The sequence below is a fragment of the Rhinoderma darwinii genome, chromosome 5 (assembly GCF_050947455.1).
Source record: "Rhinoderma darwinii isolate aRhiDar2 chromosome 5, aRhiDar2.hap1, whole genome shotgun sequence".
In the NCBI taxonomy this organism is placed as follows: Eukaryota; Metazoa; Chordata; class Amphibia; order Anura; family Rhinodermatidae; genus Rhinoderma; species Rhinoderma darwinii.
In genome coordinates, this window is record NC_134691.1 from 131,950,326 (window position 1) to 131,973,589 (window position 23,264).

Sequence of the window (23,264 nt, forward strand, 5' to 3'; positions counted from 1 at the left end):
ATGCAGTGCAAAGATGGCCTCTAGCCTATGGCAGAGCAGGGAGATTCCTCCCTGCTATACCACACTGTTCAATAGGATATGCGTCCAAGGAAGCACATACTATTCAATGTAGTGTGGCCATATCAGATGCTAGCGGCATCTAAGGCTATGGGGGGGCCGGTGTTGGAGGACGGCACGGGCACCCTCATGCAGTGTACCCCGTAGCAGCTGATATGGTTATTACAGTGGTAGTTACAACACCGCTAATGGCCTGGATGCCGTGGAATCACATCATCTATTACTTAAATGGACATGATCATAATTCACTCTTCACATATTTTTACAATTGCAACTACAAAATCAAACAAAACTCACCATCGCAGTTCTGCGTAGAGATGTCCAATATGTCCCCTCTGTGGCCGAAGATCATTTATGGGGTGTACCCAGTACCGACGGTGCCGTTCTCTGCGTCGCTCTTCCTCCTGAGAAAAATGAAGTGTTGAACAGAAATGAATGCTTTGTCTAACATTTGATAATGCAGCGTAGAAAAAGTGTTTGTAAAAACTTACCTGACGCAAGCGACGTCGACGCACGACGTTGATCAACACCTTCATGAGGAGGCGCATCTCACGCCTCCTCACCTTTATTCGTGGCTGTGGTAATGCCACACTGCTGCGCTGCTCTTCATTTTGGTCCATAGCTGTTCTGTTTCTCCAACAACACTGTGTGTAATGGCGATTGTGAAGACTGGGAGGAGTTTTTTCCCTCTTGGGAAGTACAGCCTTTTCCTGTGGGATGTCTTTAAAAAACCACCTATAAAACCGCGGCGGAAACCGCGTCAAAATCTGCGTCAAGATCCGCGTACAATTGTAAAAAAACGCTCAGGGAAAACCTGAAGGGATTTTGCTGGAGGAAATTCCTCCTGCAAAACACTCAGTGTGAACATAGCCTAATAATGAAAAGAGAAAAGGGAGGGTGAGGGAAGGGAGGGGAGATAGGTTTGTATGTCAAGTATTATTGCATAGTATCTTCAAAATGTCTATGTGTGATACAAGGACACCAAATTTTCTATTTTTCCAGTAAGACGAGGCCTCTAAGCGGCAAATCTGATTTACTTTGTTAGTCCATTGAGAAATCGATGGGCTAATAGTAGATTTCCAAGAAGCAGCTAAAAGAAGTCTAGCGGCAGCTAGGAGTGGTCTTATCAGTGGTACGAGAGAGGGTAGCATGAAACCAATGATGGTGGTTTTATACAGGGATGATGGGGGTTACATACACTGATGATGGGGGTTATTTACAGGGATAATGGTGGTTATATATGGGGATGATGGTGATTATATTCAGGGATGAAGTAATACATAGGGATGATGGGGTTTATATACAGGGATAATGAGATAATACACAGGTAATATACAGAGATAATGGAGTTATATCATCCTTGTGTATTACCCTATCATCCCTGTATATAACCCCCATCATTCCTGTATATAACCCCCATCACCCGTGTGTGATAATTAGTGGGTGTTTGGGACAGTGTCAAGGGAGGGAGCTGGGTGACTGTAAATAGAGCAGGGAATGACCCTGTGAACTTAGAGGGGTGTGGCAGAATGCAAATAGCAGAGATACTGTGGAGGAAGGGGGAGGACTGTAAGCTGTCTCCTCAGATACAGCAAGGGATAATGGATATGGTGGGTAACAAGACCGGAAACAGTCAGGACCAGAAGCAAGGGATGTAAACAAATAGAAGAGCAGCAGTGACGTTGAGATCCAACAGAAACTGGTTAGAAAGTATGTAGGGGGTTTTAGGGAGGGTAAACCAAGGCTGGGGGACACTTTTTAGAAAATATTTTTTCCTGGCCAAGCCCTTTATTGACATATCTTTTGTTCATTTTGTTTATCTTCAAGGTAGAATCCAAACACGTGAAGTGTTGCTTATTAGCAGAAATTGAGTCATAATCTGTAATAGTGAAATTATCTTGATCCACCTAATGTGCAGACAGAAAGACCCTTTAAAGTTATTAAGAACTTAGTATTGTTTCAAAGTAAATTGTTACAATGAATTCATACCCTGCAAAAAAAAAATCTCATGTTAAAGCAACAATGTATTTTATAGTAGGTTTATTGTTTTATGTGATAGGTATAGATCTTGGCCATGTTTTTGAATATAGTGGGCATCACTATTTCTACTACTACTACTATTACTACTACTACAATCCACGTTATGGTGGTCCTCATTCAAATAAAAATTTTTATACATACTACAACAATAGTATAAGGCTTTAAGCTATAATTTAACTCAATTATAGATAACTACTAGAGTTATATCAATAAAGAATTTAGAACATATTTTCAGCGTATGTATTCTTCTTCTGAAATGAGAATGCAATGAACCGCATTCAGCACAGCTAAGCATTAATACGTGTAAATAAACTGAAATCGGTCATTTGATTTTAAACAATAATTTGTAACAACAAAGGCAATTTTGATTGCAATAAACCAAGACCAGTGATTTTTTTAGGGAAATAAACCCTTTTGTCATGGGTATTATTGAATGAATACAGCATTACCGAAATGCATTATGCTGGGTTCACTCTGAGTTTTTTGCAGGCGGAAAATCTGCCTCAAAATTGGAAGTTTGAGGCAGATTCTCCTCTGCCTGTACGCCGCGAAATACACTTTCTCTGCCTCCCATTGATGTCAATGGGAGGTCAGAGGCGTAATCGCGTGAAGATAGGGCATGTCCCTTCTTTCTCCCGTGAGCCGGTTTTCCGCTCACGAGAGAAAACCGCCCCCGCCTCCCATTGAAATCAATGGGAGGCATTTTCGGCCGTTTATTGGCGAGTTTTGCGGAGCGGTTTCCGCATCAAAAAACTCTGTGTGAACCCAGCCTTAAGTTGTAAGTGCTGCACAATATTATTTTTGAAATATAATTAGATGAACACTTTAAACTGATATTTTGTAACTTCCTCTGAAAACATTAATTAAAATCTCTAAACCAATCATTGGCTTAATGCATGAAAAAATAAAAATAGACCTGAAGCATTATACAAATAAAAATATTAATGTTAAAGATGCTACCCTTTCTTTCATTGCCATGTGTATGCCTTACAAAAAGCCTCATGTTTACCTTTTAAAATACTACTAAAAGGCTGACGCAGAAGATTCTCTGCTCCCTTAGTTCCCATTAACATCATGTTTAGGCCTTCTGTCGGAGGTGTACATCGAGAAGACCCCCGACGTATGCCTCCAACGAAAGACCCAAAGTATGTGTAGCCCGGACACTGGCTCAGGGAAAACTCCTGAAGTAACTGTCCATATATGGACAGTGACGTCAGTTGCTTACTCAGGGCTGGAGTCCAGGGGCAGAGCTTCTACTAGCTATCTGCGCTGGAACTCTAGCGCAGTGGAAGCTCCTGACGTAACTGTCTATATTTGGACATTGACTTTGGGAGCTTCCCTAACGCTGGAGTCCCCGGGCAGAGCATCAGCTAGTAGAGGCTCTGCCCCAGGACTCCGGCCCTGTTAAAGCTCCTGACGTCACTCTCCATATATGGACAGTGACGTCACTAGCTTTCTCAGGGCCGGAGTCCCAGGGCAGAGCATAAGCTAGTGCTATGCACGGGGACTACAGGACTGCTCCTGATGTCACTTTACATATATGGACAGTGATGTTGGGAGCTCCCCGAGGTATATGTTTAACATATACCTGTGACGGATTCCATACAGTGGCATTCATCACCCATAGGCTCCCATGTTAACCAACATGTGGTATATGGTTTTTTTTTTGTCTACGCTATTCTATCCTTCACAAAAGAAGTATACCGATGTATACTAGCTGACTGAGGCCAAGAGGATACTCTTTTGGTCTCCGTCGGGATAAAGGAGCCATATGAACACGTTTATCATGTACGTCGGAAGCTTTCCCGATGTACATGATGAACATAGGGCAATAGCATGATGTGAATGGGGCCTTGTCTAGATGCTCAGTAGGGCAGGGAAAGACACTGAAAGCAGAGAACCCTTCTGCAAGAACAGAATATGAGACCCTTGCTCTCAAAAAAACTTTAGCATAGGACACCCCTCCTATGTTTGGCTAACAATCCACCAGTAATTGTGAGCTATAAAATTCATAACAGTACCTCAGTTAAGGGGGTTTTACACTGGGCGATTATTGGGTAGACGAGCGTTCATATGACGCACGTTGCGTCTGCTGGCCGTATCGTTTTTAAAATTAAAAGATTATGGTTGTCGGCAGCACTGCTGACATGATAATAATGTATGGGGACAAGTGATCGGAGTAACGACTGCTCGCCCACATCCATAACTCAGTTTGACAGGAGGCAACGAGCATCGATCAACGATTTCTCGTTGATCGGCGCTCGCTGCACCGGCCGAGTGTCGGCCTGTGTAAAAGGCCCTTTACTTACATATTATCTCACAGATAATTGAAACAGCTTTCAAGGTAGCAGTGGGCTCACTTACCTACTCAGCTCCTGTGCAACTGACTGTTAACGCAATATATGCATAATGGAAAGAAACTTTAACTTGACTTTTTCAATGGCTTTCCTATTGCTTTTGTTGTGTGATATCACGCTGCAGCAATTTATCATAGTCAAGATAAACTGTGATACGTCTGTCCGCCTCTGCAGTAGAGAATTTCTGTTTCTGTAAATACCTGAAATCTAGATACACCAAAAGTGAAGTTAAGAACGCCCGTTCCTGATCATTTCCCTGTCTAAACAACTCAATGATCAGCCGATGAATGATCAAATGCTCGTTCATCAGCTGATTGTATCATTTATGCAGCCAAAAATATTATCGTTGTCGGCAGCACATCTCCGACGTGCTGCCAACTTGATAGAAATGTATGGGGATGGGCAATCGTAGTAACGAGCGCTCGTCCCCATACATAGCTCCTTGTGAAAGAAGCAAATGAGTGCCAATCAACGAGCTGCCTCGTTAATCGGCGTTCGTTTACACGGCCCACATCGGGCCATGTAAGAAGACCCTTACACTTTAAATATAGATAAAATAATAAATGTAATTTTTTTTAAAGTTCTTGAGCATGTACTACTATTATAATTACTAATAATCACTAATAATGATAATAACATGTATTTGTTACTATAAGGGTATGTTCACACGCAGTGAGCAAAAACGTCTCAGAATACGGAGCTGTTTTCAAGGGAAAACAGCTCCTGATTTTCAAACGTTTTTTAAGCCAATCGCGATTTTCGCTGCGTTTTTCCCGGTGTTTTTTAAGGCCGTTTTTGGAGCTTTTTTCGCTAGAGTCAATGAAAAACGGCTCCAAAAACGTCCCAAGAAGTGACCTGCACTTGTTTTTCGCTGCCGTTTTTTTACGTGGTCATTTTTCAAAACGGCCGAGCGAAAAAAACGGCCCGTCGGAACAGAACGCCGTTTTTCCCATTGCACTCAATGGACAGATGTTTGGAGGCGTTCTGCTTCCGATTTTTCGGCCGTTTTTCAGGCGTTTACGGCCCGAAAAATGGCCGAAAATAGGCCGTGTGAACATACCCTCATATGTATAGTTATCTGTTATTCTATACAGATTTTACAGCACTGTGGCAATTGCTGAAATCTCATAAGTGCCAAAAGGTATACTTTCTCATATTTTTATTTCTAAATGTGTTAAGTTACAAAATTCTGCCAATTTACTATTAAAAAGTAATGAATTTATCTACATGAAGGGTAAATCCAAATCTTCTTACCTCAGAAATTCACAGATCCCCTTGCTTGCGCCTCTGACTTACAGGATGCAATATAATGTCTGGAAAAGATAGGCTGCAGACTACAAACTGCCTTAAATTGGGATCATCTGACATTGGTAGGGAAGGCAAATGAACATTTAGAATTTTCGAGACCGGAAAGTAAAGATTTTGTTTTTTACTTCACCTGTTGCTTTAAATATAATACTTTAATTGAATGAAGAATATTAAAGAAATTACTCTGAATAAAGGCATGATTTTCTTTTTACCACATAAATTAAAATCTCAGATTCCTTGTAGGATGTTTGTACAGTTGTCCATTAAATACATATGCCATTAATAAAATAATTAAATTACCGACCTAACATGAGAAAGATCAAATACTTGCAGAGACATGTGATTGCTTTTAGAATTTTTCCCATGGTTAATCATTGTAAAATTCAGTACAAACATTTCATTTCAGCTTAATGTGACATTGATTTACCGTTTTAACTCACATCTACATCTGTAAGTAGATAATGGATCATTAATATAATTAGGGTGCTATTAATCATAATTATTTTTTATCTGCAGCAATGTAGCAAATTACTTTTCGCAATAAAAATGTTTACATTATCTATATGTGTAACTTTTTCACTTGAAGGGGCAGAGTGAAAATTATTTGAAATCCTTGGCAACAAGGGTCATAGAACGCTTAGGGCCAGTTCACACTGAGCTTTTTTTACAAGTTCTTTGACGCGGAAACCGTGCCGCAAAGTGCGCCAAAAAAATCGGCCAAAAATGCCTCCCATTGATTTTAATGGGAGGTGGAGGCGTTTTTTTTCCCGTGAGCGGAAAAACCGGCTCGTGGGAAAAAGAAGGGACATACCCTATCTTCGAGCGTTTACGCCTCTGACCTCCCATTGACATCAATGGAAGGCAGAGAAGGCGTATTTTGCTGCGTTCTTTGCCAACGGCGCTCAATGGCCGAGGGTAAAAAAGGCAGCGAAAATCCACGTGCAGACAGAGTAAAATCTACCTCAGAAATTTTGAGGCAGATTTTCCTCCTGCAAAAAACTCTGTGTGAACCCAGCCTTACCACGCACGGTATGGGTTTCTCTCTTTTTTAAGTTATTTAAAGAGAACCTGTCACTAGGTCATATGAGCTGAACTGGTTTACTGACCTGAATAACATTAGGCCTATTTCACACGAACGTGTCCATTTTGCGGGCGTAAAAAATGCAGTGTTTTTCCTGCTTTGCAGTTCCGTGTGAGATCATTGTATGGTGCGTGTCTACGTTTTTTACGCGTGTATGTCATCAGTAGGTCACGCGTATCACGTCAGCAAAATAAACTGAAGTAGGTGTTTTTCTATTTTTCATAATTTCTTTAGCATCTGTTGCGTGAATCACGCACAGCACACGGATGTGCGTCCGTGTGCCGTCCGTGATTTTCACCCACCCATTGACTTCAATGGGTGCGTGATGCGCGAAAAACGCACAACATTATAGGACATGCAGTAACTTTCACGCAGCGGACACACGCTGCGTGAAAAACACTGATTGTCTGAATGGCCCCATTGATTTGCATAGGTCCGTGCGGCGCGCGTCATTTTCACGCGCATATCACGGACGTGAAATACGCTCATGTAAATAAGGCCTTAATTTGTTACTTCTCTTCAATGCTCCTTTTTTAATTTAAATGAGTATTCAGGGGCTAGCATGGTATTGCAAAAAAAAAATAAAAAATGAGGCACATGGAGTACCCGCTCTTCATATTATGTCTCCTTGTGCCGCTGTATGGAACTACGTACAGATGTAGCCATCTTTACCTTGACTTTTAACGCATTTAAATAAACAATGGCTGACTTTTTCGATGACTTTTCAATGCCTTTTGTTTTTTGATATCACGCTGCAGCGAGTTATCAGAATCAAGTTAAAGATGGCTACATCTGTATAGCGTAGTATTAGCAGATATTTTCTCCTAGAAGCATTGCTTTTAAATATCACTGTAATTTGACTTCGAATGCAACATGCCACAATTGTTGCTGTATTGTTGTGTTGAAATCTGACAGAAAAAACCTCCATATGAAATTGTAGGCATACGCAGGTACAGTAAAAGTCCCATGCATCTCTATCGGAGCCTTATAAGGGCAAAATGGAGTTATAATACGGCCACGGGCATGAGGCCTTATAAATGGGTGTAACATGAGATAGCTGGGCCCATGCTTATAATTCCCCACAATGGACCCCACTCCCCAGATCGGTCCATCCCAGATTAGACTTAAAAGAAAAATGTACTCACTGCTCGTCTGCTCTTGTCCGCAGGGGGCCCGTCCTTGATCCCCTGAGGCTGCCACATCTAGCCATGGCACATACAAGGTCCTGATGCCGGGCCGTGCCATGATGTTATATGCGACGCAGCACATGTCCTTGTATTTACCCACAGCCTTCTAGTTTCAGAAGACCTACCAGTTAAATGAACGTAGTCAGGTGGGAAAAGCAAGGTTATTAATTTGCCTTTTTTTTTTTTTTTTCTGGACAGCCATGCAAAGTACTGTACTTGGAAACCTGTGTGATCGCAATTTGAGGTCACGTTACGCCTTGATCTCCATGCAGGTTCAAATCAGGTGGGGGGGGGGGCGAGCTCGGAGAAGCAACAGATACACTGAGACGTTTCTCAAAGTAAAAATCCTTCTGCTTTTATTTAACTGTAGTGGTTGCTTTTATAGCGTCAGAACAAAGAACAAAGAAGTCATCTGTATATTCAATCCTTACATCCTTTTTTTCCCATAAAGCTCATTGGTGGAACTCAAGGTATTCCCTTAGGCTTCCTTTATGCTTAGGGGGGGGGTTGGTCAATTGATTGTCCACCATCTGTTCGCAATTTCAATGGACATCAAAGCAGCTGTAAACTATTTCCTCTCTTAACCTTTCTAACATACCCATTCTATTGTAACACATGTTCTCCTCTATAACATTTCACTCCTTGGGGCCCCAGATACATTATACATATATTTATACCATAACAATCCCTCCTTTTGTGATTTTACCAACACCTAAATTCCAATGCTACTTCTATCTCCTGATAGCAAGGCTTCGATCCATTTCTTCACTTGATTCACACAGGTATGTAGGTGGGGTAATCTCACAACACTCTTTCATCATAATGTATAGGCCTCTGTTTGAATGCTTCCCTTATTTTGCAAAATGTATAACAATTGAAACATGTAAGCAATATAAACAATATTATGAAACATATCAAGGGTTGGAATAACACATGCAGTATCTTAGTGGCAGTGGGGGAAAATCCTGTAAATATGTCATACCAGTGATGGGCACTGGCATCTTTAATGGCTGATGACAAATGTATCACTTCCTTAGCTGCTATTGTAGCCAATACTTTCACTTTACTTAGAGTTACATTATGGGCTGCTATCAATTTCTTTACGTCTTTAGACTTTTGTAACACTTGTTTTAACTCTTCCAGTGGCAAACTAAAATTTCCATAGGGCAAAGGTTCAGGTACCCATACAGTGGACATTATTTCTTCTAAAGTAGGCAGGAACACTATAGTTTGGTTCCCCCAAGTCAAATGCGTCACATTGTATAGACATCCTGAAAATGGTCCTATGAGATTAAACTGGCTAAGGGTCTGCTTGTCGTTAGTTATTAAGCATACATGCTGTGGACCTACTTCAATATAAACCTGTAGGTTAGCTTCTGGGATTATAGTGAGTGCGCATACATTATCCTGCTGCTGCATTAGACAGGGTTCATATATCCCTGACTGCTGATTACATACATATCCTTGCTCTGTTAACTGGCACAAATCTATATTCCTTGTCTTATTTTGAGAGTCTATGTGTGTTCCTTTTATTTCTGGCATCCAATATTGTCCTAATAATGTCACCGGATCAATCATTACCATTGGCATAACAATAAATTTGCATAATAGAGTAGGATTTTTCACATGAAATGCTATTAGTCTTCCTGCACACCATCTAGGTGTACACTCAGTATACTCAGGCTGTAACAATAACCACGTATCATTTCTCTCTCCTACGGGCAGAATGTCTGTCCATTGCCTAACATGACTACTAAACAATTTATTCTTAAAATTATTCATCTGTTCTTGTTGCCACATCGTTTTAAGCGTACATACTGTCCAATTTACAAAAGTTGATACATTCTGTAATGTTCTATATTCGGTTAGCATACTTTCATTAAAAACATTTAGAAACAGTTCATCTATAGCTAACCCTTTCTGTTGTATGGCAAAGGTAGTAGGTAACCATGAGGCACCTATCCTTAATGCAGTAGATGTGTCGTCTCCCACTGAGTTTAATTTGTTCATAACTGTTTCTAACTGTATACCATTCAATACTCCTAGTCCCGTTCCTACCCCTCCTAATAACGTGTCATACCATTCTCTTTTTTGTCTATGACAGCTGGGGGATTCAGGGAAGGAAATATTGAAGTGTACATTCTCTTTCTGCTGTTGGGTTACAGCATTCTTACATGTATGTGGTATTCTTTCTAAATTCTGTTCAGTAACATTTGGTTTGTGGCCATCGTGTAAAAATTCAACACATAACACATAGGTAGTTCTATTTTCGATCTTGGTGTTATTGGTGCACCAAAGTCCAAACATATTTTGATCAATAGAGAAAGTATCAGCCAATTTTAGATATTTGTATTGTGTTTCATTGTAGAACCTCCATCTGTCCGTATTTCTTGGGGCATCATATTTCATCAGAAACCCTACCTGTCGCTGTTCCTGCATAAATGTTCCTTTTGGTATCTGATAACAATCAAGATACCCTTTTAATTTCATAGTTATATTATCACCATCTTTGGGTATTCTTACATACAACATCCGTGAATCTGGGGGTCCATTTTGACATAAGGCTGGTGCAGAGATAGAAATATTGGCAATAGTGCAAAAACTACTCCCGTTCGCTTTTTCCGGAGGGGAAGGTGCACACGTAAAGTTACCGTGTTCCGTTTGGTTGCTCTTCTGTAACCATCCTGCTTTAAAACTTCCACAATCCTGAGGAGGTCGTGTTAATTCCGACGGTGTATGGGGGGCAATTTCTTTCAAGATTAGAATTCCCAACATCCACATAAAAATTCTAAACATCTTCTTTAGAGTCTTCTTTCGTTTGTACTGTAATTTTTTTGCAATGGCTGGCGTGAATCCAACTTGTCTTTCCTTCGAGCTTTACAGAGGTGCTTGTTGTGAGTAGGACTTGAAACGGTCCGTCAAATCTTGGGTCTAGACTTTTCCTCACGTGTCTCTTAACGACCACCCAATCTCCCGGTTCCAGCTTATGCGTCCCTTCAACTGAATCGGGATCTGGAATGGAAGCAAAAACTTGTGCATGCACCTTGGTCAATTGTTTGTTCAGGGTTGATACATAATCTGTTAGTCTACCATACTGCATTTGGAGCACCTGTGGAAAATAACATCCTAATCTGGGAGCCGACCCAAATAAGATCTCATATGGGCTGAGACCTGTTCTTTTTGTGGGCGTGTATCTTACTGAGAACAAGGCTAATGGTAGACACTCGGTCCATGGTTTCCCGGTTTCTACCATTGCTTTTTGGATTTTCAATTTGAGAGTCCCATTTAGTCTCTCAACCTTCCCACTACTTTGTGGATGGTATGGTGTATGTAGGGCTTGACTTATGCCTAGAGCTGACAACACATAGTTCATGATTTCACCCGTAAAATGAGTTCCTCTGTCGCTCTCGATCACCTCTGGAACTCCATATCTGCACACCACCTCGTTGATCAGTTTCTTTGCTGTGGCTACGGCTGTAGCTTTGGTTACTGGAAAAGCTTCTGGCCATCCTGAAAAGAGATCAATACAAACAAGCACATACTCATAGGTACCGACTTTTGGTAATTGAATATAGTCTATCTGCAGTCTCTGGAACGGATATATAGGTCTGGGTGTGTGCTTCTGTGGTACTTTTACAGTTCTTCCAATATTATGTGTTGCACAGATCATGCATCCTTGTGTAAAACTGCTGGTCATCACACTAAACCCCGGAGCATACCACACCTTGTTTCATTGCCGTTTTTGACTGGTGTGTCTCTCCATGTGTTATTTGGGCCATCATTGGGAACATTGTCTTAGGCAGGCACAGTTTATTCTGGCATTGCCAGAGGCCATCTTTTCGTAGCGTTGCTCCTTGGGCCGTCCACTTGTCTTTTTCTTCTTCTGTTGCTTGTCCTTGAAGTTTTTGCAGTAGTTCCGGGCTTACAGCTGGTCTTGTTTCCTCTGGATCTTTTATCTGACACACGGCTGCTAACACGGGTAGCTTCTGTGCTGCTTGCTTTGCTGCTTCGTCCGCCAGGGCATTTCCCCTTTTGTCTCTGGTGAACTCACCTTAGTGTGAGCTTTAATTTTTACTACTGCTACTTCTGTGGGTAACATCAGGGTCTCCATCAAGTATTTTACAAAGTCTGCATTCTTTACAGGTGTACCTGCAGAGGTCAAAAATTGTCTAGCCTTCCATATGGGGCCATAATCGTGTGCAATCCCAAAAGCATATCGAGAGTCAGTGTATATATTTGCTGTCTTTCCTTCTGCATGTTGGCATGCTGCTGCCAGGGCCTTAAGCTCCGCTTCTTGTGCTGAGCGGGACGCTGGTAAGGAGGCTGCTTCTAGGACTACATCTTCGGTGGTTACTGCATATCCTGTAAGAAAAGATCCTTCTACACAATACCTTGAACCATCCACAAAGAGTATTAGGTCTGGGTTTTGGAGTGGGGTATCTCTTACATGTGCGGACCCCACTGTTTCCTGGGCCATAAGGGCCATACAATCATGTTCATCAGTTTCAGGCAAAAATTGTGACCATACTTTACCTACGTCTTCTCCCCCTTGCTCCAAAGGCAGTAAGGTAGCTGCGTTCAATGTAGTACAGCTATGGGGTGTGACCTGCTCAGGGAGAAGAAGCGCACAGGTTAATCTCAAATGTCTTGCAGTGGACAAATGCTTAGGTTGTACTTGAGTTAGAATAGCAGTAATATCATGTGGTGGAAATGCCAGGACCAAATCTGAGGCCTTGTTTAGCATTGAATTTACAGCAATAATAACTTTCACACATGATGGGGAACCTCGGGCCACAGGGTCTAGTCTAGCTGAATAATATGCTACCGGGCGCTGCTGTGGTCCATGACTTTGTGTGAGAACCGCAGTGTCATGTCCATTTTGTTCAGTCCAGTACAAAGTATATGATTGCGTAGAGGTACTCCATGGATTGGTGTCACAAGCCGCTACCAAACACAACTCCTCCTCATTCAGCTGATAATCCAAAATACTTTGAGAATCTCACTTTTATCAGGTTCTGCAAATACTTGATTAATACAAAAACAAATAAAAATAAAACATTCCCAAAAACTTGACATCAAATTAACAATGTCCAGACAATTTTTGTTTTGCCTTCTCCCTCATCTAAATCCATAAAAACTCGTGTGAGTGATGTCACATCGCCTCCTGTGTAACTTTGCTGGAGGGGGATGGTCTCTTACACATAAACCAAAATTGTACCTGATCAGTTCCTTCACCCTTCCCCCCTTTGTGGACTCTGCGAGAGTGATGTAGCAGAGTTCAAAACTACATCTCAACATAACACTAATTTAACCTCCTGTAATGTACAACAGCCTGAAAAAAAATGCCTTTTTCCTGACAAACATTTGATCTTTACAATGACATAATTTCTATGTGAAATCAAAAATAGAACAATTGTAGTTAGTTATTCAATAAAACAGAAAATATTATCTCTGATAACATTAATTACTGCAAACCAATAAACAGTATAACGGTGGGGGCACATACATTTTCAAAACCCCCCCGTGTCTCACAGTATCTGTAGTTTAATACGTCTGAATTATCAAAACACATGAAATCTGATCACATCAGAACACATAAATATCGTAACTTTTATAACCAACAGCGCTTGCGCAAAAGAGAAGAAATTTATTTCAGTTTGTAGACATTACTGATATATATATATCTCAGCAGTGCATATTGAGATCCCTTTGTCTCATCAGCCCTGCAGACTGCACCCAGTCAGCCCCCCTCCTCCTCCTCCCAAACACAGCACACTTTAGGGGGGAGGGAGGGGGGTCACAAACTCACAGCTTCTCACAATCTTAACACTTTCAATGCCGGCAAAACAACATACGTATCTGCAATCATTTATCACACCATTGTATAGGAATTATCTACGTTAATGTTTAACCGTACAATCTGTCGGCCACCATCTCTATATTATGATGACGTGTTGTTTCATCAGTGAACTAGACTGGAACTTCTGTAAATAGAAAAAAACACTACAAATGACAAAATTAACAAGGTGATTATTTCATACTGATTTGGTTGGGCCGGGCGTGGCCACATCAGGGGCAGGGGGGGCAGCCTCTCCCATTGGAAACAGTGCGCAGGGGGTTTCCCACCAACAATGAGGACACACTCAACATGAGGTACGGACGCCATTACCGGGCGTCGGCTGGTCCTGTTCTCTAATACATACAATATGACACAAAGTCATACAAAATATCTATATCAGCATTTAATGTTGTGTCCATTCATTTCAAGAACAAGATTACATTTCTTATCTCACTAGCAGCTGTTCTCCACCTCCCCCTTCTCTTATCACACTAGTTGATTCTAAATTATACCATATGGGAATTTACTATAAGGTCACTTGCAACTTTAAAACAACTACTACTTCTATACCTCCCTTTGAATTTCCTCTGACAACCTCCTGCACTTTTACTTCAGTGTATTAACATTACATACATTTGTAGGCTCTTTGTTGCTTTCTAAAAAGATGCTACAATCCATCTACATTATATATCAGATTGCAGAAAATTCTGGAATTTTGAGCTGAAAATCAGTGCATGATAATCTCCGCAAGTACCTCAATGCTGTACACACATTTTCGGTATTTTGCCGGATTATCAGATTTGCACAAAATTTTCGATTTCCGGGCTAAAATTTAGCCTACCATAATCCCCGTAGTCACCTGAAGCATGTACACATGTTTCTGGTAATTTGCCGGATTATCGGAAGTTTTTTTCCCAAAAACAATTTCCTTATTCTAAAATGCATTTGTGACACAAAACTGGGTTTCTACAACATTCATACAAATACTGTCATGGAGATCAGGCACTTTATCCTGAGGGTAGGATTACATATAGACTTGACCAGATTTTTACACTAAAAATACCCTCATGTGGCCCCTCTATCCCTCAGGAGTACTACCGGGAAGGTGACCTACCAGACAGGAAGGTGCAGAGCAGAGTTTGTAAGAATTAAGTCTTCTTACCTTGCTGCAGCAGTGGTCTGCCCGTTCCTTCGTCCGGGAGGTCGCCACTCTAGTCCCGGGAGATCCCCTGGGTGGGGTGCCGTCCTTCTGGTCAAGTCCCTGGTTCGGGCGCCAATTTCTGTGATCGCAATTTGAGGTCACGTTACGCCTTGATCTCCATGCAGGTTCAAATCAGGTGGGGGGGGGGCGAGCTCGGAGAAGCAACAGATACACTGAGACGTTTCTCAAAGTAAAAATCCTTCTGCTTTTATTTAACTGTAGTGGTTGCTTTTATAGCGTCAGAACAAAGAACAAAGAAGTCATCTGTATATTCAATCCTTACATCCTTTTTTTCCCATAAAGCTCATTGGTGGAACTCAAGGTATTCCCTTAGGCTTCCTTTATGCTTAGGGGGGGGGGTTGGTCAATTGATTGTCCACCATCTGTTCGCAATTTCAATGGACATCAAAGCAGCTGTAAACTATTTCCTCTCTTAACCTTTCTAACATACCCATTCTATTGTAACACATGTTCTCCTCTATAACATTTCACTCCTTGGGGCCCCAGATACATTATACATATATTTATACCATAACACCTGCAATGGAGCATTACCTGCAAAAATACATGGTGTTTTTAAATACTTCATTACTGCCAAGTGTCAAGAAGTGATTCATGGTGATTATTGATAGCCCTGTGCCGCAAATCCTCCACTTTTTGGATCCAAAGTTTCAGGAATCGGGATGCCTCTATAGCATTTACTAAGTGTCTTAAAATAGAAACTCTATAAGGCTTTAAAGGAATGTCAGTGTGATGCAGCATGAAAAAGCCGGAGTAAAAAAAAAGTAAAAACTAGAAATATGAAATTCTCCAAATTGGAGCCAGGCCTGGGCAATCCTAAAAGACATGAAGAATAGTACCCTCATCATAGTGGCAGCGCCAGCCATGAGAAGAAACTGAGACCTTCATAGCATGTAATTTGAAGAGAACTTGGTACCATTTTAGATGTAATGTGTAGCCTGCTCCCTGGAGGTGACTAGAAATAGAAGAACCATGGGCCATGCGATATAGCCCAGATTTTTGTATTTTTGAGAAACATAGATTCAAATGCCTTTCCCAGTTCAAGAGGAAAGACGTGGGGAACGACGACAACTGATCCAGAGGTGACCACAATATGACATACATCAGTGAGAGAGTGTGGCTTAATTTAACTCAGAGTATGAGCACAGTGGGCAGATTTACTAATACCGTGTTTCCCCGAAAGTAAGACAGTGTCTTACTTTCTTTTTATCCCCAAAAGCCCCACTATGTCTTACTTTCGGGGTATGTCTTATATTGGAAAAAAAAAGAAAAGACGTTCATACTTACCAAGAACTTCCTGCTTCCTCCAGTCCGGTCTCCCGGCCGTTGCCTTGGTGACGCGTCCCTCTCGACATCCGGCCTGACATCCCTGGATGACGTTTCAGGCCATGTGACCGCTGCAGCCAATCACAGGTCAATCACAGGCTGCAGCGGTCACATGGACTGCCGCGTCATCCAGGGATGTCGGGCTGGATGTGAAGAGAGGGACGCGTCACCAAGACAACGGCCGGGTAAGTATGAATTTCTTTAACTTTTATCCTGCATTACCGTATTTCGGCGCGGTGACGTATGGAGAGGGGGGCGGCGCGGAAGTGGGCAGGAGGCGGCAATACCCCCGTGTTTCCCCGAAAGTAAGACATGTCTTACTTTCGGGGTACGGCTTATATTAGCCGACCCCCCTGAAACCCCCGATACGTCTTACAATCGGGGGTGTCTTACTATCGGGGAAACACGGTACTACGTTTTACCCAGTGTAAACTTAGACAAGACAGTCAGAAAATGTGCCAAATTTATCAAAGTGGAGCATGCTGTATGATAAATTTGGTACATCTAGCTAGCGAGCATGTAAAAAAAAGTGTCTAAAACTGTTAATAAATGTGGTGCACAGCATGTACGCAAACTCTGGCACATTTTGAATAGTGTTTCCATTGATGTATTGGCGCACATGAAGAATGTTGGCTGGGGGGATGTAAAGAGGAAACAAAGGAGTTGATAAGCTCTCCAGAAACCAAGAGGGCAGGATTCTAAGATTTTGTTTAGGTATGCTAGGGAAAAACAAGATCCGTTCTGTATAAAATGAGAGACACGAGAGCAGCCGGAGCAGAATCATCATTGAGAAACTGGGTCACTGTGGCATAGAATGAACGCTGGATTCCTCAGGATCAGAAACATTGGAGAGCTACAATGGAAAATGTGACTTGATGTAAATGTTTTGTGATTCACTTTCAATGTAGGGGAAATGGTGGAATGAGGAGGGCCCTGAAGAGCGAGGCTTCTCTGACAGCCGTAAATTTTGAGTTCAATGAACATTGAGTTCAATGAAGAACGGCTCAAATTACGTCTGAAAGAAGTGTCCTGCACTTCTTTTGACGAGGCTGTATTTTTACGCGTCGTCGTTTGACAGCTGTCAAACGACGACGCGTAAATGATAGGTCGTCGGCACAGTACGTCGGCAAACTCATTCAAATGAATGGGCAGATGTTTGCCGATGTATTGTAGCCCTATTTTCAGACGTAAAACGAGGCATAATACGCCTCTATTACGCCTGAAAATAGGTCGTGTGAACCCAGCCTTTGAAAGTAATTAGCATAAATCTAAAATTGCTCATAACTCCCTCAAAAATGATTGTTTTTTAAAATAAAAACACTGCTGTTATCTACATTACAGTGCCAATCAGATTATGTAGGAGATAGGGCACTTATAATCTGGTGACAGAGTCTCTGTGTTAAGTGAAAGCATGAACCTATAAATAAAGGCTCTGTTCACAGCCATTTTAGATTTCTGTACATCAAACCATTCTATGTGCAATCTCTCCAGATCGGTCATTTTTGTGAACTTGAATGAATCCTGGACAAATTCTGGTATCGAGAAAAGGAAATCAAGAATGATGGAGTTCACTCTAACACCTAATTCTTTGATGCACTCTTGTTAGTGCAATTTGTTATATTTTTGTGATTATGCATGGTGAATGCACTGTTCTGTCCATAGAAAATGTTTGATTTATGGTGTTCCTACTTTGCAAAAGCAACTGTTCTGGCTCCTTGCCCGTTTGGTTACTAAGCCAGCGAGTGGCTGCCTTATTAGGCTGAACGGGGGTTGGGTGAGCCAACCTGGTTCATGTGTTTGATATGTGGAAGCAATGTGGTGAGATGGGACTCTAGGATGTTTGTGAACTCAGGTCCACATTAGGAAGATACATGGGCCTGTAATTAGGGCATTGTATTTGGTCTTTACCTTCCTTATGTATAACTGAGAAGTGAGTTATGAGAGAATTGGTGGGGAGGGAGTGACCCTGGGAAAGGGAAGTAATCTAATTAAAAAGGTCATCACGAAGGATGGGTTGCGAGGTCTTGAAATAGAATAGTGTGAGACCACTCGGGTCCAGGGCTTATCTTGTCTGTCAGTCTTTAAGAACTATTTTGAAATCAACTACAGTAATGGGAGTTTATAATAATGTGATGGCTTCAGATGGTAGTTTTGAGAGGCCATGTGGGCTAAATACTCACCTATGGAGGTTTGTTGAAGTGTGATCATTGAACAGGCCATACTTACTCATAAGATAGATGTCACCCTGTGCGAAATGATCTTTCGGCGCCCCAGCCCATCATTAAAATAAATGCCCCATAAAAAAATTATAATGCCCCGTTAGTGCCCCCATACAGTATAATAATAATATTTAATAATATAATATATTACAATCCCTTCAAGGACACAGTATTTTGTCCTCTAATTGTGGCCACAGTATTATGCCATCTGTAGTACCCCTACACAGTATAATGTCCGCTTAGTGGCCCCCACACAGTATAGTGCCCCCCTGTAGATTTTGCCATACAGCCTCCCTGTAGGCAGTGCCATAATTCCCCACCTCCTTTTTGTAGATCGTGCCATACAGCCCCCCACCTCCCCCTTGTAGACATTGCCATACAGTCCCCCACCTCCCCCTTGTAGACAGTGCCATACATTCCCCCACCTCCCCCTTGTAGATCGTGCCATACAGTCCCCGCACCTCCCCCTTGTAGACAGTGCCCTTAAACAAAAACAAAAATTGTACTCACATAGGCCCCATTCCCATGACGAACTGAGCAGCTTCACAACGTGACCCTGTAGGCTAGTACAGCGTTTTCCAACCTTTTCGGACTCGAGGCAGCACTGGAAAAACAAAATTTCCTCAGGGCCCCCCTACCAAAAATTGTTTTGAGAAAGACAGAAAACGGCTAAGAACAAGCACTGCACTCGTACGGTATGTTCACACACGTTTTTCGTAAGGCAAAAAAAATCTGCCTCAAAATTCCTTCAGCAACTGACAGCGTTGTGTGACCTTTTTTTTTGTGTTTTTTCTTAAGCTGTTGAAGCGAATGCAAAAGACGCAGGAAAAAAAAGCTCCAAACGGGCGCCGCAGGTATTTTCTGCCTCCTATTAATTTCAATTGGAGGTCAGAGGTGGAAACCACTTGAAGACCATCAGCCCCCCACTCACAGTAAAATGACCATCAACCCCCCACTCACAGTAAAAGGACCATCAGCCCCCCACTCACAGTAAAATGACCATCAACCCCCCCACTCACAGTAAAAGGACCATCAGCCCACCTCTCACAGTAAAATGACCATCAGCCCCCCACTCACAGATTCCCCCAGTAGGTAGCGCCACACAGCCCCTTGTATGTAGCGCCACATAGCCCCTTGTAGGTAGCGCCAGACAGCCCCCTTGTAAGTAGCGCCACACAGCCCCTTGTGGGTAGCACCACATAGCCCCTTGTAGTTAGCACCACACAGCCCCCTTGTAGGTAGCGCCAGACAGCCCCCTTGTAGGTAGCGCCAGACAGCCCCCTTGTAGGTAGCGCCACACAGCCCCCTTGTAGATAGCGCCACACAGCCCCCTTGTAGATAGCGCCACACAGCCCCCTTGAAGATAGCGCCACACAGCCTCCTTGTAGATAGCGCCACAAAGCCCCCTGTAGAGTGTGCCACACAGCCCCCTGTAGGGAGGGCCACATAGCCCCCTGTAGGGAGTGCCGCACAGCCCCTTGTAGGGAGTGCCGCACAGCCCCCTGTAGGGAGTGCCACACAGCCCCCTGTAGGGAGTGCCGCACAGCCCCCTGTTGGGAGTGTCGCACAGCCCCCTGATAGGAAGTGTCGCAAAGACCCCTGGTAGGGAGGGCCGCACAGCCCACAGCCCCTGGTAGGGAGTGCCACACAGCCCCCTGGTTAGTAGTGCCCCACAGCCCCCTGGTTGGTAGTGCCCCACAGTCCCATGGTTGGTAGTGCCCCACAGCCCCCTGGTTGGCAGTGCCCCACAGCCCCCTGGTTGGTAGTGCCCTACAGCCCCCTGGTTGGTAGTGCCCCAAAGCCCCCTGGTTGGTAGTGCCACACTGCCCACAGCCCCCTTGTAGATAGTGCAAGGACATCGAAATGACCCTGATAGCTGGCAGGCAATAGACATTCAAAAAAGGACAACTGTGCAGGAGCACACAAAATACCCAGCTATCAAATAAATGTGTGGAAATAAACTAAGATATAACTAAGATATAACTTTTATTTAGTCTGAGTAAAGGATTAATCCTTTTAGCTAGATTAAATACAAGTTATATCTTAGTTTATTTCCACACTTTTTTTTGAAACCCGGGAAAGCTGGGTGTTTGGTGTGCTCCTGCACAGTTGTCCTTTGTAGGTAGTGCCACACAGCCCACAGCCCCCCTGTAGATAGCAACCCCCCCCTTCCAGTAAAGATAGCTCCACTGTAGCTCCCTGAAGGAGCGGAATCCCTGTGTGGCTGGGGATTCCGCTCCTGGTGCGCTGCTTGATGCCTCTGTCCATATATGGACAGTGACATCAGGGAAAACACCTGAAGCGGAATCCCCGTCCACAGCGTTGCAGACGCTATGACCGTCGATTCCACTCCAGGAGAAGCTCCTGTCATCTGTGTCCATGACGTCATTGGCTTCTCCTGGAGTGGAATCCCCGGTCATAGAGTCTGCAAGGTTGTGACCGGGGATTCCGCTTCAGGAGTTTTCCCTGAAGTCACTGTCCATATATGGATAGAAACATCAAGCAGCGCTCCAGGAGCGGAATCCCCGGCCACGCGGGGATTCCGCTCCTTCAGGGAGCTACAGTGGCGCTAGTAGACAGCAGAGCAGGGATATACCTCCCTGCTCTGCTATAGTGCCCCCTGTAGATAGCAATCCCCCCTTCCAGTATAGATAGCGCCACTGGCTTCTCCTGGAGTGGAATCAGTAAAGAAGTAAAGAATACTCAAGAGGCAAAGAAAAGCATAATAAACAATTCAAAAAACAACTTGCAAATAAAGAAGTTCAAAAACCACAATGTGGTACATGCACAGTGCCTGCATAATAGAGAAAGTAATGAGCCAAACAGAGTATATAGCGAGCAGAGCCCACCCACACTAGTATATGTGTGAGTGTAAAGATATAGTGACCAGGGGGTAACCGCAAATCAAATCCGGTCCCAGGACCTATACCAACCGGTATACTGCATAATCAGCCTAAAAGTGGACAGCACACCACGAGCCCCAACGCACGTTTCGCGGTAGCTTTCTCAAGGGGTACTGAGCAAGTTGTTCTTTGAATTGTTTATTATGCTTTTCTTTGCCTTTTGAGTATTCTTTACTTGTTACAGCTCTTGTGTTCTCCACATCCATGCATTTCAATTGTATGTCTTATTTTAGGTCCTAATGGCCAACATGTTTTTATGTATATTTAATAAAGTATTGCCATTATTACAAGTCATACTTGTGTACTTGGTGTTTGATTTTGTCCCTTTTTGGGATGTGTGATATGTCCACACATACAGTCATGGGTATTTTAACTCCTATCTTTGCCCTCCTTAGGTATTAATAGTTTGTGGGCTTCAACATATTGGACTGTAAAGGGTGCACTGTTTAATAGGTAGATAGATACTCAATGTGATAAATCTGGGATTCAGTACTTGATAGAATTATTGCTTATGTCTCGCCTTGTGTCAGGGACGATAAATTGATAGAGAACTAGAATTTTTGTACTAAAGGTTGGGAGTTAGGTGTATCTGGGAAGTGGTAAAGGAAATTGTAATAATTTAGAAATTCCTCTGTAATACCTTCTACTTTGGAAGCTGTCTTCCCTTCACTAGTTCTAAAGTCATGTATAAAGTAGTTTCTCTTATCTTCTTATCAGTGCAAACATAATTTTTGAACACTTTTCTCCATGGGCCCAAAATTTGAAGGCACAGATATTGCAGAGCTTAGCAGAGTGGGCGTTTAGCAGGTTTGAGTTTTTTTTCCTGAAGTCTGTTAGTTCAGCTTGGATGAATCTAGCAGAGTCAAGGGATTTTCTGTCCAGAAATGGTGCCCTTAATAAATATACACCAGTGTCAGGATCAACTTGACTGTAGGCGATGAATGGCCGGGTACGTTCTGTGCTCGGCCATTCAGCGCCTTTTAACGACTCAAGCGGCGCGATTACTTCTTTGTGCCGCTTGGGTCAATGAAAGGCGCTGATTGACAGGGCAAGTCATAGTGCCCTGCCAATCAGTGCCTTTCATAGACGCAAGCAGCGCAATGATGCCATAGCGCCGCTTGCATCTATGAAAGGCACTGATTGGCAGAGCAAATGACTTGCCCTGTTACTCAGCGCCTTTCAACTACGCAAACGGTGCGATTACGTCATCGCGCCGCTTACGTCATTTAACCCCAGCAGACCTGCTCAGAACAGAGCGGGTCTGTATTGCCACCGGACGGCGAGGGAACGGGATTAAGGTGAGTATGTAAACTTTCTTTTTTTTTTATCCTAATAAAAACTGGGAGTGACATTATCTACAGGGGGGCTCTATTTACAGGGGTCGGCTCTATCTACAGGGGGGCTATATACAGCGGTGGGCTATATGTGGAGCACTATAGGGGGAGCTATGTGTGAGGCATTATATACAGGGGTGGGCTATATGTGGAGCACTATAGGGGGAGCTATATGTGAGGCACTATATACAGGGGTGGGCTATATACAGGGGTGGGTTATATGTGGAGCACTATAGGGAGAGCTATATGTGAGGCACTATATACAGGGGTGGGCTATATGTGGAGCACTATAGGGGGAGCTATATGTGAGGCACTATATAGAGGGGTGGGCTATATGTGGAGCACTATTTATAGTGGAAGATATTTGCATGGCACTATCTACAGGGGCGGA